Genomic DNA, 14,057 nt, shown 5'->3' on the forward strand with positions numbered 1-14,057 from the left:
AGGCTGATTGAGCCACCCAAGTGCCCCAAGGGAACTTCCTAATAAACAATTCTGCTCCCTTAACTCTCTACTCACCAGAGAGCCCACCCTGCCAGAGCAGCCCTCTGCATTAGCCTATATCCCTGCAATCCTCACTTGTTTCAAATTTGCAGAGATACACATGCACAGTTCTATCCCTATATAGGTGTGGTGTTGGAACAACTAACCTGTATGTATGTGTTTGGGTAAAAATGTGCACAATTTAATTTGCTAATTAAAATTTGTAAAATATGTACTTAGTAAAATTTAAATCATAAATTGCAATTCTTTGAGGATCCTATATCCTGAGCATAGAGACCATGGTGACGACCCCAGTTGGTCTGCTCCAGAGATAGCCATAGAGGCCCACACATAAACTAGTCCCCAGAGCATTGCTAGGTATCACTGTATCCTAAATCCAAGTTCCTGTTGAATTAAAAATATATTAAACATTAATAATTTCATCACCCTCCAAAGAGTAAAGCAATAAGTGACACAAGCATTACAACTCTATGTGCTGTTCCCAAGAAGAGTAGATCAAACAATGAAATCATACACTTTCATCTCCATTTCATTCAAAAAGACTGTGTGCACCCTCTGAATTCAAAGTCACAGTCAAATCCTCCATTTAACAAGTCTTAAAAATTAACTGGGCTTTGCTTAGCTGGAACACATGTATTATTAACTCATTATGAAATTGTACCTTCCATTATGTAAAAAGGTTACCTGAGGCAATCCCTTTCTATCTGGGTCCATTAAAAACTTGATAAATACATTTATTAAGACAAACTGGCAGGGGTGAATTGTTCTTTACAGTAATTTGCTCTGATGCCATTCTGTTTCAAATCATTGCTCCTTTAGGACAGGAAGTATATTATAAAACTCTGCATGTACTCAGTATTTAGAACCGTGTCTTGCATGAAGAGCAGGACTCAATACAACTTATTAAATTCAACAAAACTGGTTCAGTGGCACAACTTTTGGCAAATGTACCTTTTTATTTGCTTTGTCTTTTTTCAAATTAAGGTATAACTGACATAAGATTATATTAGTTACACACACACACACACACACACACACTGAAACGATCCCCACAATTTCTAGTTAGCATCTGTCACTATATATAGTTACAAAGAAATGTTTTTTTCTCGTGATGAGTACTCTTAAGATCCACTCTCAGCAACTTTCAAATATGCAATGTAGGGGCACTTAACTCAGTGAGTTAAGCATCTGCCTTCAGCTCAGATCATGATCCTGAAATTAAGCCCCATGTTGGTCTCCCTGCTCAGTAGAGAGCCTGCTTCTCCTTCTCCCTCTGCTACTCCCCCTGTTTGTGTTCTCTCTCTCTCTCTGTCAAATAAATGAATAAAATATTGGGAAAAAAAACCAAATATGCAACGTAGTATTATTATCTATAGACACCATGCTATACATAACATTTCCATGATTTATAAATGTACCTGTTTTGAGAAGTAATTTTATTATGAACTTCCTTCATAATGACTTTATGATTGCTTACATACTGGAAAGTCTATGTTAATGGAGTATAAAATATTTCTATGTCTTCTTGTGTTTAAAATATTTTATTTATTTATTCATGAGAGACACAGACAGAGAGGAGAGACATAGACAGAGGGAGGAACAGGCTCCCTGTGGGGATCCCGGTGAGGGACTCAATCCCAGGACCCCAGGATCATGACCTGAGTTGAAAGCAGACACTCAACCAGGTGCCCTATTTCTATGTCCTCCAGTCCTAAATTCACTATCATGCCAAGCTTGTGCCAGGCCCATCAAAAAAAAAAATCTGATTTAGCTTCTGGTTCCAACATTTCTATTCACACTGCTAAGAAGCAACTAAAGAAGTAACAGAAAGACAAACCAGACTTCAGATCCATTAGTGAATCCATGGGTTACATATGTCTCTCTTGGCCCCAATACTACTTTAAATGGGCATGCATGCTCACATATGCCTATGTGTACATACATCATTTCTATGTGTTTTGAGAGACTGTAGTAACATTCAGAGTTCTGCATTCCAATGAGAACACTTTGTCTGTGTACCATTTATAATTATTTGACCTTCCATGTCTACATGTAGGATTTTTTCATTAATGGCTACCTTCCCCTGCTAGGCTTTACTTTCCTTGAGGGAAGACATCTGTCTGTTTTTCCCCACACATCTAGCACAATGCTCAATGCATGGTAGGCATTTAGTAAATACTGGGATCCAGCCCTGGACTTTAGAGTACTCTATATGGGTAGAGTGCCGTTAAGCTTTTTTAAATTTTTTTTTTCCTTTTGAAAAATGCTTGGATTTCTTACAGCCTTTGCAAATGTTCACCATTCAAGAATGGAACCGCCAGAGCTGTGATTCAGTGATAGGAAATGAAAGCTGTTGATGGCTATGCCTTAGTGCTTAAAATATTAAGAGTGACTCACAAGAAATACTGAACACATGAACTGTGCACATGATATCTATGAAAAGCAGAGGTCACCTTATAGTCATGCTTTCATACTCGTGCCAGCACATACCAACACATACACACACTCTCTCTCTCTCTCTCTCTCTATGCATATACTGTGGAAGCCTTTGTGATTATGTAATCTCCTTCTGTTGAATGTGAGCAGGACTTAGTCACATGCTTCTAAAAAATAGAATAAAGCAGAAGTGATGAAATATCACTCTGAAACTAAATCATAAAAGGCAGTATAGTCTCTCTCTCTCTCTCTCTCTCTCTCTCTCTCTCTCCCCCCCCCCCCTCTATCTCTCCCTCTTTCTCTTTCTCATTACTTTTTCTTGGAAAATCCAGCTGCCATGTCATGAATAACCCTATGGAGAGGCCAACATGGCAAGGAACTGAAGCATCTGTTCAATGGCCACGCAAGTGAATTTGGAAACAGATCCTCCAGGCCAGTCAGCTCTCAAAGTGCAGCCTGAGAGACATTTTCTCTTCATGAGCGAATCTGAGCCTGAACCATCCAGCTAAGCTGCTCCTGGATGCCTGACCCACAGAAACTATGAGATAATAAGTGTTTGTTGTTTTAATATCCTGAATTTGGAGGCACTTTGCTCAGCAGTAGATAAGTAATACATCATATAACCAATATATATCATGCTAAGGACAGTGCTAGGTGCCAAGGAATACACCGTGGCAATCAAAACCAGACATTTTGTTCTCGTGGGAAAAGAAACTTTTATTAACTTTTTAATATTCATATGTATAAATATAATTCTGAATGCACAAACAAGTTTTGAGAGAAGGGCAGATTATTATTTACTCGCAGCAGAATACAACAGAATACAACAGAATTCACCTGCACCTCCAGTCTTAACCTCTGGAATGATGGGATGAGAACCAGATGCAACCTGTACATGGGAGGGTTGTAGGGGAAAAACTCTGAGCAAAATAGTCTGGCTCTTGGTTAGGAGGGATGGCTGTTTCTCCTTCCTGTTGGAGAAAATCTTCTTTAACACAAAATGGGAAGGATTCTGGGTTCTTATTCTGCTTTAGTGGAGCGAAAATAAATTTCTCCTGGAGAAGATAAGCCAGTATCCAGGGGTGTTTCCACTGCCCCAGGTCTCAGCCTCCCTTGAAATGCATAGACATTCCTCAGAAAGGAAAATATCTCTGGAATTCTCCCAGTATTCAGACATTCATAATTCTTCCAAGGCTTGCTTTTAGCTGAAATCCCATTTTATTACTATTTGTATAGAATATTCCAACTATGCATAAACATAAAAATGTCTTCTCTCCAACCCCACAGTTATAAAATACTCATCACTGCATTCACCACAAAATGAAAATTTTGGAACAGGTTGAATGCTTTAAAATAATGAGGATGATAAAATAAATTATGGAAGAGAAACTAAAAATCTATGTACCCAGGGTCAAAAACTATCAGATGCCTAGAATAAATCTAACTAAAGATGTACAAGACCTCTGTGTGGGAAACTATAAAACATTACTGAGAGAAATTCAAGAAAATATAAATAAATGTAGAGAATACACCACGATCAAATGGCTGAAAGTCAGAATACTGCTAAGGTATAAGTTCTTCCCAAATTGATCCATAGGTTTAATGCAATCTTGGTAACAAACCCAGTAGGCTCTTTTATAGAACTGACAAGCTGATTATCAAGTGTTTTTAGAAAAACAAGGGACCTAGAATCAGAAACATAATATTGAAGAAAGGAAAAGAAAACTTCAGATATGAAGAATTACTATAAATCTATGTACTACAAATTATATATGATATTATCTATTAGAAGACTTGTGGTATTGGCATAAGGATAGAAAAATAGCAGAACAGAAGGAGGAGTCCAAACACATATACACACATATACAGTCACCTGGTTTATTACTAAAGTTTCATTGAAATATAGCGGAGAAAAAGATAATATCTTTAGTAAAGGGTCTGGATCAATTGGATATTCATATGGAAAGAAATGAACATTGACAGCATCTCACAGCATTCACAAAAGTTCAGCGTGGGCAGAGACGTAAATGTAAAAGAGTCAAGCTCTTGGAAGATGAACTTAGAAATACAACAGATTTATGAATTTGGGTTACACACAGATTTCTTTAAAAGAGCAGAAAAAGGCAATAATCCTAAAAGAAAGAAAAGGCCAATTAGACTACATTAACATCAAGATCTTTGTTTATCAAAAGAGCATTAAGAGAATGAATCAGTAAGACAGTGGATAGTGGATAGGTAAGCTAATAACCAAGTTATATTGGAACACATATATCCCTCAAAGGACTCTTATCCTAAATATATAAAGACCTCCTACAAATCAATAAGAAAGACAACCCAGCCAATGTTATGACTGTTGGCTGCTGTGAGGTTTACAGAAGACGAAACTGCTAAACAAATTACAGTTTTTACAAATAGCTATTATTATTGTTTTATCGTTACTACCTCTCAAAGGACCAAGGACTATGTCAGCACAATAGTCTAGTCTCTGTGTGGGAAACACCCACACAACTTCTGAACACTTATTTATTGACATCCTTTTTCTATTGTTTAAATTGGAAAAATAAATCCTGCAATTTTAGTGTTGTGTCTAAATAAGATTGTATGAGATATATTGACCAAATAAATCAAGCTCTCTACCTTTCCAACCCTTCAATAACCAGTAAATATTCAAACTTGTACCTGATTCAAACAAATTAGTCAACTCCATTTAAACCATCAAACTGGTAATGCTTTTGGCCACAGGGCTGGTTAAAAGTTCCATTGGTTTGCATTCAAAGGAGGAGAGGGGGAGAGCCTTGGAGGCTGATGAGACTCAGACCAAACACGTCCTCTGATAGTGAAGTATGAGACATCTTCCTCCTTTTGGTTCAGCGTCATTTGCAAGTCTGAATACACTATAGTTTCAGAATGTAATAAAGCATCCAAACTTTTAGAGGCCGGAAATTTGGAAGTACAGGAGACCTTGGTCCTGCTGATTCATAAATTGGTAGGAATACCATGAGAGTCTGAGGAGCCACAGCATAGATGTAGCATGGATCTTCCATGAGCAGGAATTTTATCCTGTTGAGTAGAAGGAAAACAGCAAATAACAATGACAGTAATTAAAAGCATTCTTTTACTAAAACTATGAATACACATACTTTGAAGAGTATATATGGCACATGAACTTTTCAGATAAAACCCAAGAATTCAAAGGCTGTATCCACTTTCTGAGGGGTCTCTTTGGCAACAAGTTCTAGAATCCTGAGGATTAATGTTCAAGTTCCTTTTCGGTAGCGAAGTTGGTAAAGTGCCCCTCTAGACCAATCCCCTTATTTCACATTTGAAGATTCGGAAATCCAAATAGGCTAAGTTAGTGGCAGAACCAGGGCCAGACCCCAGGATTTCTGCTACCCCATCTCCAGAATTGTTACTGTCTTTCCAGCCTCTGACAGATGAGGTTGGCATGAAACATTGCCAGTGCAGGTTGGGTTGAAGTAGTATTCAGTGGCTTACCAAAGCATCTCAAGAAATACCTTGAAGGTTTCTGTTTGCTGACCTAAATTGAACTCTGGGATGGATTAGTCTTCATTATTGCATATTCATTAGTGAGCTTGTGAGGTTAAGTAGCATTCTTTCAAACTCACTTAAATGTAGCAGGAATGCTCTGATTGGGATTCTAATTTTGAGAAGCAGTGTGCCTGAGGGTGCGCCTCAGGGGAGCAGGACAAGATGATGATGTGATTTGTGGCCTGGATTAGGCACTGAAAAGAGGTGGGCATTAATAATAAAACACATTCACATGGTAACACACTATTCTGCTCTAAGTAGGGTTGTAGTTTTTACAGCAATCTGTGGCATTGTTGTTGGTTTGGGTTTTTTTCTCTTAAAATTACAGATAGTGGGGAGAGAGATTTATCAAGTCTCTGCTAATCAAAATCAGATATTCTAATTTTTATGAGTGCATTAATGTCATCCAAGTTTTTCTCTGAGATTAATGACAAGAATTTGAGTGGATAAACTTAACTTTTAAAAAAATAGTGGTAATCTGGGCCTTTTGGGTATTTTTTTTTTTTTTTTTTTTTTTTTTTTTAGATTTTATTTATTTATTCATGAAAGACACAGAGAGAGAGGCAGAGACACAGGCAGAGGGAGAAGCAGGCTCCGTGCAGGGAGCCCGATGTGGGACTCGATCCTAGGTCTCCAGGATCGGCCCTGGGCTAAAGGCGGCGCTAAACCGCTGAGTCACCTGGGCTGCCGGGCCCTTAGGGTATTGCCCAAGTGTTCCTGGGTCATTGAGATGGTTTGTCATTTCTGGCATACCTGGCAATGGGGCAACTGTAGACATGGGGCTTTGGGGTCATGCAGTGGACTGCTTCACTTCCCTCTGCTGTGTTGCTTCATTTCATACAATGTTTGAATTTGGTTTCCAAGTCTGCACATGTGCGTTTCACTCAATATGTATCATTCCTCTGGCCATGTGAACATTTCCATAATTTCTATTCAAAACATATTCATGTTTTTTGAAAGAAACCCCACCCACTTCAAATTTTTATTTAAGGAAAATCCAAAGACCTGGTGATTTTTTTTCTGATGCAGCATATAACACCAGAACATATCCATATGTATTTTAAATACAAACTTTTTATTTTATAACAGTTTTAGATTTACAGAAAAAATTAAGATAGTACAAAGTTCCCATATACCCCACATCTAGGTTCCCTATTAGCATCTTGCCTTAATATGGTATATTTGCCCATTGAGCCTGTGTTGACATAGTATTATTAACTAAAGTCCATACTTTACTCAAATGTCTTTAGTTTTTATACCATTTCCTTTTTCCTCTCTAGGATCCCATCTAGGATGCCGCGATACATTAGTTGTCATATTTCCTTAGGCTCCTCTTGGCCATGATGGTTTATCACGTTCTCCTTGTTTTTGACGATCTTGACAGTTTGCAGGAGTACCAGTAAGGTATGTTGTAGAATGTCTCTGGACTGGGATTTTTTTGGATGCTTTCCTCATGGTTAGTCTGGGGCTATAGGTTTTGGAGAGGAAGGCCACAGAAGTAAAGTGCCGTTCATACCACATCATATCAAGGGGTACCACTACCAACATGACTCACCGCTGTCAATGTGGACCTTAATTCCCAGACTGAGGTAGTGTTTCTCAGGTTACTGAAATGTAAAGGTGATTTTTTATTCTCCTTTCCATACTGTACTCTTTGGAAGAAAACCACTTACTTCAGCAGTGGGGAATTGTGCTCCACCTCCTTGAGGGCAGAATATCTACATAAATTATATGAAATTATTCTGCCTGGGAGATTTACCTCTTCTTTTATTATTAATTATTCTTTTGGGTCATTTATTCATTCAATCATTTATTTATATCAATGTGGACTCATAGATACTTATTCTCATCCAATGCTATTTTATTTATTTTGTTACTTAAATTATTCCATCTTTGGTCTTTGGGATCTTTTTCAGTTGGCTATGCCCCTTTGACATATTCCCATTGTTTTTGTTGTTGTTATTGTTTTAATCTGTTCCACCATTATAAGATATTCCAGGCTCATCTTATATATTCCCTGCCAAATCCTAGAATCAGTCATTCTTCCAAAGAACCCTGCTTCCTTTTATTGGAGAATGGCATTAGACACCAAGCTCTGTGTGGTTGGTGTGTTCATTTCTGCTAGAATGTCACTGCTTCTAGGCCCCATGAATACTAATGTGTGTGTGTGTGTGTGTGTGCGCGCGCGCGCTCATATCCATGAGCATTTCTATACATAGCAATCTATCTACATTAAGCTAACCGTGAATTCATGTTAATGTCTTCCCTCTAATCCATTACTACACAGATCATTCTAGGCATTTCCCCTGGCCTTTCTCTGACCCCCTACTTCAGCAGGTAGAAAACTGATTCCCCAGTCTGCCACCCATTTACTTATTTCAAATGCACATGCATCATATATCACGATTGTTAAACCATAACCCTAGGAAACAACCTTATCAACTGGAGTCTAGTACTTATGTATAGTTCTTTTACCTTTGTTCTTACAGACTTACTCTTTTTCAAAATTACCTGGGTCAGAGCCTTTTACCCCACCTCAAGTGAGGTTGTTTCAAACATTTGAAATGCATTTAGATCATTTTGGCACTTTCTGTATTTCATCCTGGGATCCCTGCTCTCCTAAATGATTTTTTAAAATTTTATGCATTAATTCATTTGTTCTTTTGCTGTGAAGTTCTGTAGGCTTTGACAAATGCGTAAAGCCATGTATCCATCACTACGGTATCATACAGTATCATTCTGCCACCCTAAAAATCTTCTTTACATCACCCATTCAATCCCTTTTCCCTCCTGCACATCCCTGACAATTTTTATACTATCTCTAATTTTGCCTTTTCCAGAATTCACATATTTGGAATCACATAGTCTATGGTCTTTTTGTACGAGCTTCTTGCACTTGGCAATATTAATTTAAGATTCATCCATGTGTTTTTTGGCTTGATAGCTTATACTTTTATCACTGAATAATATCAACTGTACCACAATTTATCCATTTACCTATTTAAGGATGTTCTTGGTACTTTCAGGTTTTGGCAATTATAAATGCAGCTGCTATAAACATTCGCATGCACATTTTTGTGTGGACATAAGTTTTCAAATCAGTTGAATGAAAACCAGGAACATGATCACTGGATTATATGGTAAGACTGTGTTTAGCTTTATCACAGACTGCCAAATAGTCTTCCAAAGTGGCTATACTGCCACATTCTACCAACTCTTGCATTTAAATGCAAGTTCCTACTGCTCCATGACCTTGCTAGCAATTGGTGTTGTGAAACTACCTATGAGATTTCCCATCAAATTACTGTTTTATTCATCACCTACTATCTCTGGGCCTAACTGACTCATCTATATCTATCAAATTAGTTGCAATATCCTATCCTTCACACCTTTGCAAAACAAAGAGTAAAGGTGTGCAAAGTGTATAGAATGCAACAGAAAAAAAGTTTTTACTTTGAATACAAAAAGTCAACAACAACCCTGCTCCCCCAAGAAAAGAATGACAGAAATGCACATTTCCACTTTATGAAATGCCTCTGTTGCAATTACAGTAACTGGATACTTTGAGAACAGCATTCTTAATACTGAGAAGTGGCTGAAAGAATCCTAAAGTCTTTCCAACCAACCAACCAATGCACTTTATTCAAAAAACTACATAGGTAGGATCTGTGTTTTCTTTTTTTGGGTATGCTTAACCCCCTCTATTAGGGAAAAGGTACTCAGTAATTTTGACTAACTGGAAATGTAAAAACACTTGGATTTCCCTATTTCCTGACTAGTGTCCTATGCATTATATCTGGCTGCCGATTCTGATTTCCTTTCTTTTTTTTTTTATTACATTTTTTAGTTTAAATTCAATTTGCCAACATATAGTATAATACCCAATGCTCGTCCCATCAAGTGCTCCCCTCTGCAATGTCTGATTACCTTTCCAAATTATACCTGAACTATTAGCAAATTTACAGAGTAAATAACACTTTGATCATTGACTTCAAGTGGCTGATCAGCCCTAGTGGCACAGGTAATAGTGCTTGCTCAGGGCAAAGGGGATATTCAAGAAGATCTGCTCCATTTCAAAATGTAAATGGGAAGCAGAGAGGCTGGCTTGGTATAGGGCTGACCTGGAGGCTCATTTTAGTACTCTGCTGTTCTGTTCTTTGCTGCTTTAAACAAAGACATCTGCATGGGGATGCCTAATATGTTTTCTGGAAAGATAAGAATAGCAATATTCAGCTTTCACACATAGATCCACATGTGTGAGCTCCAAATTTACACTGAAGGACTTGCCCCTTTACCTTCATGTGCTGTATTTGCGTGCTTTTGGTAATGTCTGGCATTAGGAAATATACTAACAGTTGCTTTTTTACCATCACATAGTAACACAGTTATGTTAGGAACTTCTTTGGAACCACATAATTTCATATTCAAAATGTATGGAGTGGAGGGAAGAGATAAGAATAGATGAAAAAACTCAGAAGATGAAAGCCATTAGCAAAGACCGGTATAAGTGGCTCACTTCATCTTTATCCTGCAGCACACTACATGAACACAAAACTTACTTTCAAAGCTATGTAACACATGTTATTATGCATGTATATAGAAAATTGACCATCCCCCATTTGAATATCTGTACAATTAACTGCTCCTGGGGGAAGAAACAGTATATGATAGCTATTGCCATGGAACTTCCAAGTGGTTTTCCAAATGTTATCAGTGCCATAACTGATGGTCATTACCAGCTGAGTATTCATGGATATAAATCTCTGTAATATTTTATGCAGTGTCCTTGTGCAAGAACTTAAACTGCCTATATGTTGTGAAATCAGACATGTATAGGTGGGTCTGTGTCAGCCAGCCAGACTGTTGAGAGGGGTTCCATTTACATGAGGATGGATGAGTCTCATGGGAGAGGCAGTGATTGGATTCATTGATGGACTGCCCACATGGCTAAGATTCCCAAATAAGGATGGCACAGGGGCTACCACAGAACCTCTCAGGCATCAAACTTTTAGGGAAAAGAAATTCACTCTCAGGGGAAAGCCAGAGGCAGCTGTCCTCACGGAGGTCCAGGGAGTCAGAATGTGAGTGGGCACAAGGATTTTAATGGAGTAATGCCTAGAGGCCTGCACCCGATTATGAATAAATAAGTTTATATTCAGATTTATGACTCTAAGAGTTCTGTATTTGGATCAGTCCCCCAGAATTGAATCACACCTAGAGAAATTCATGAAGTTAAGTTTCTGAACAGGCAAAAATGATAATTTGGCTGCCTTAACCCCATTTACTTGGCTAGCCCAAGCCCCTCAGAGTTTTAGTCTCTTAAATCAGAATTCAGTGTAGTGGATTTATTATTTTTAACCCCAGATTTATTCCATGCTTATCAGTTGCATATAAATGATGGAATAATAGATGAGTTGTGTTATCCATTCTGTTTTCATATTTTATTAAAGTACTTAATTGGGCACCTGCAGCTTGATTTCCTTTCCAATAGGTCTAATACTGCACAGACTCTAGGATGATTTACATGTGCTACAGATTTATCATGTAATCATGTAAACCACTTACAAGCTGAATTTACTCATCATATATGCCTTCCAAGAGCACTAAAACAGATCACCTCTGCATGGTGTCTGCAAAAGCAGATGTTATTATTTATTTCATTTTATTTTATTTATTTATTCATGAGAGACATACACAGAGAGAGAGAGGCAGAGACACAGGCAGAGGGAGAAGCAGGCTCCATGCAGGGAACCCGACATGGGACTTGATCCCAGGTCTCCAGGATCACGCCCTGGGCTGTAGGCAGCGCTAAACCGCTGTGCCACCAGGTCTGCCCAAAAGCAGATGTTTTTTAAAGGAACAACTGAGATAACTAGGAAAAGAATGGTATTTTATGGAGCAGCATTATCTGTGGAAGTCCCTTACTAGTGCCATGATTATTAATAGTTGTTAATGACCAAAGGGCACCATGGTCAAATAAATTTGTGTTATGCTGAGTCAAAGTTGACCCAATGTCTTTACTGAAGGACATACCAGTCTTTAATATGCTAATGAGTTATGAATCTCTAAGAGGGAGCCATGGTGCACAGCATTTCCCAGCCCCATCTGACCTTGAAAGTGGGTTTGGTGTGCAAGTGCTCTCTTAAATACATTTGGAATATTGCTATCCAGAGTGAGCAACAAAAATCTGGCTGAAATCCTGGTAGGCATCTGGGGATGAGGTAGCACCTTGACACTGACTAGATAACTACACAGAGGTGTTGATGAAATTTAGCCCAAAGACAAAAGGAGGAAATAATTCAGCAACACTATCCCTGAACTGTTTTCACTAGATCATATTAGGAAGTGTTGGGAAGCTGTGCAAAAGACCCACTCTCAGCTGTTGTTTTAAGCTTAAAATCTCTTACTTCCAAAAAAACGTTTGAAAATTTTCCACTTCCACCTTGTGTCCAATTCTGATCTCAGCAGAGAGCAACTGTGTCCATCCACAGGTGGCATGGAGAGCTGGCATCCCATAGAGAGTGCAGGAGGGAAAAAAAGATCTCGAGTTGGTGGTTCATGAGGATTCAGTCAACAGTGTCTGCTTGTAGCATCTGCAATACAAAAACCAGGCACTTTCTGAAATGCATAACAAGGCCTTTGGAGAAAGCAGCAGGTGTCCTAAAACAGCTCAGGGGACAAGGAAATTGGGGTACACAGGGGGCTCTACTGGAAATTGTCTCTTGGTCACCTTACTTAAAGGTTATCACCAATGAGGAACTGGACATTGGTCCCATAATCCACTATGTAATCTTTTTAGTTTCCTACATATAGTAACCTTTGTTGAATGTTTACTATATGTTACGTATTATCTCATCAGATTCTCACAAGTCTTTGCGTTGCTGAAGAGGAAACCGAGGCATGGGATGGTAACACAATGTGTCCCCAGTGCACTGTGAGTGGTAAACACAGGTCTGTCAGACACTAGAGCCTGTACCTTCTCTGCACACACAATTCTCCACAGAAGACATGCTTTATCCTTCCAGTCATTAGCAACCAATCTTTTGTCAGCTTTTGTAATTCCCAAGTTAAATCACACCTCCGGTATCATGCACAAGACCCTGTACTGGTAATCATCTTCCTAGCCATACAGGGGAGAAGAACCGCATTTTGTCTTAAGGGGCTTAATTCTACCTGGATATATTTAGAATGAGCAGATATCCAGTTTGCCCAGGATAGTCTTGGTCTATATGTTATTCATAATGGGTCTTGATTTCGCTCTCAGAATTATCCTGGACTGGATCAAAAATGTATTTTTATCCTAGATATATTTCACATTATTAAAATACTTTTTGCCAAGAAATTTTAAAAATGTATCTTTGAGTGGAAATTAGAATATTCTGTAAGGAGGAAATGAGGCAAGAGAAGGCTTACACTAGGCCTCTGACTTGAGTCCACTTACCAAATAAATATGCATAGTTGAAATATGGATAAGCAAAAGAAAAGTATCTAGATTTACTCAGTGTGCTATTTTTATTACTTTTTGAGCAAAATGCACAAATATTCCACATTAATATAAGATGCAATGCAATTTCAGATGCTATTGCCAGAATATTTTATTTATTTAGCCAGACCATCTTAAAAAGATCACTTTGTAGCATCAATTTTCTGCTTAAATTTAACCATGGTATTATCTTAAGTTTAGGAAGAAGCATAAAGTAGAATAAACCACTCAAAATGGAAAAAATTAAAAAACTAAAGAAATTCCTGGCTTGCTGTTACTTTTTAAAAGTATATATTGAAAACTATATCCATATTATTTAGTTTTATACTTTTGTATAATAATTATATGCTTTCATTTTTGTCCCAAATTTACAAAGAAGAAAAGGAAGGAGGGAAAGAGAATAAATAGCATGATGTATAAATACCTTTCCAGGACTAAATATTGAATCTTTGAAATAAAAATTCAACGTCTTTAACATAGCCTACCAATCACTCTGTGCTCTGGCCCTTCTTTATCCCTCTAGATTTAG

General features: G+C 38.0%; 2 long non-coding RNA genes across 3 annotated transcripts; one reads left to right on the plus strand and one right to left on the minus strand.

Annotated features, from left to right (window-relative positions):
• Window positions 1–3,205: 3,205 nt before the first annotated feature.
• LOC144295657 (uncharacterized) lies at window positions 3,206–5,739 on the minus strand. The gene is made up of 3 exons (XR_013362719.1): window positions 5,637–5,739; window positions 5,176–5,556; window positions 3,206–4,628 (listed from the first exon to the last, which is right to left on the minus strand). It is a non-coding gene; the product is annotated as an uncharacterized LOC144295657 (long non-coding RNA).
• A 43-nt stretch (window positions 5,740–5,782) lies between these two features.
• LOC144295658 (uncharacterized) lies at window positions 5,783–13,827 on the plus strand. Of its 2 annotated transcripts, none has more exons than XR_013362721.1 (4): window positions 5,783–6,249; window positions 7,326–7,449; window positions 9,072–9,185; window positions 12,905–13,827. It is a non-coding gene; the product is annotated as an uncharacterized LOC144295658 (long non-coding RNA). The 2 variants fall into 2 exon arrangements; XR_013362720.1 differs by lacking the exon at window positions 12,905–13,827 and adding an exon at window positions 9,597–9,704.
• The last annotated feature ends 230 nt before the right edge of the window (window positions 13,828–14,057 follow it).

The sequence above is a fragment of the Canis aureus genome, chromosome 24 (assembly GCF_053574225.1).
Source record: "Canis aureus isolate CA01 chromosome 24, VMU_Caureus_v.1.0, whole genome shotgun sequence".
Lineage (NCBI taxonomy): Eukaryota > Metazoa > Chordata > Mammalia > Carnivora > Canidae > Canis > Canis aureus.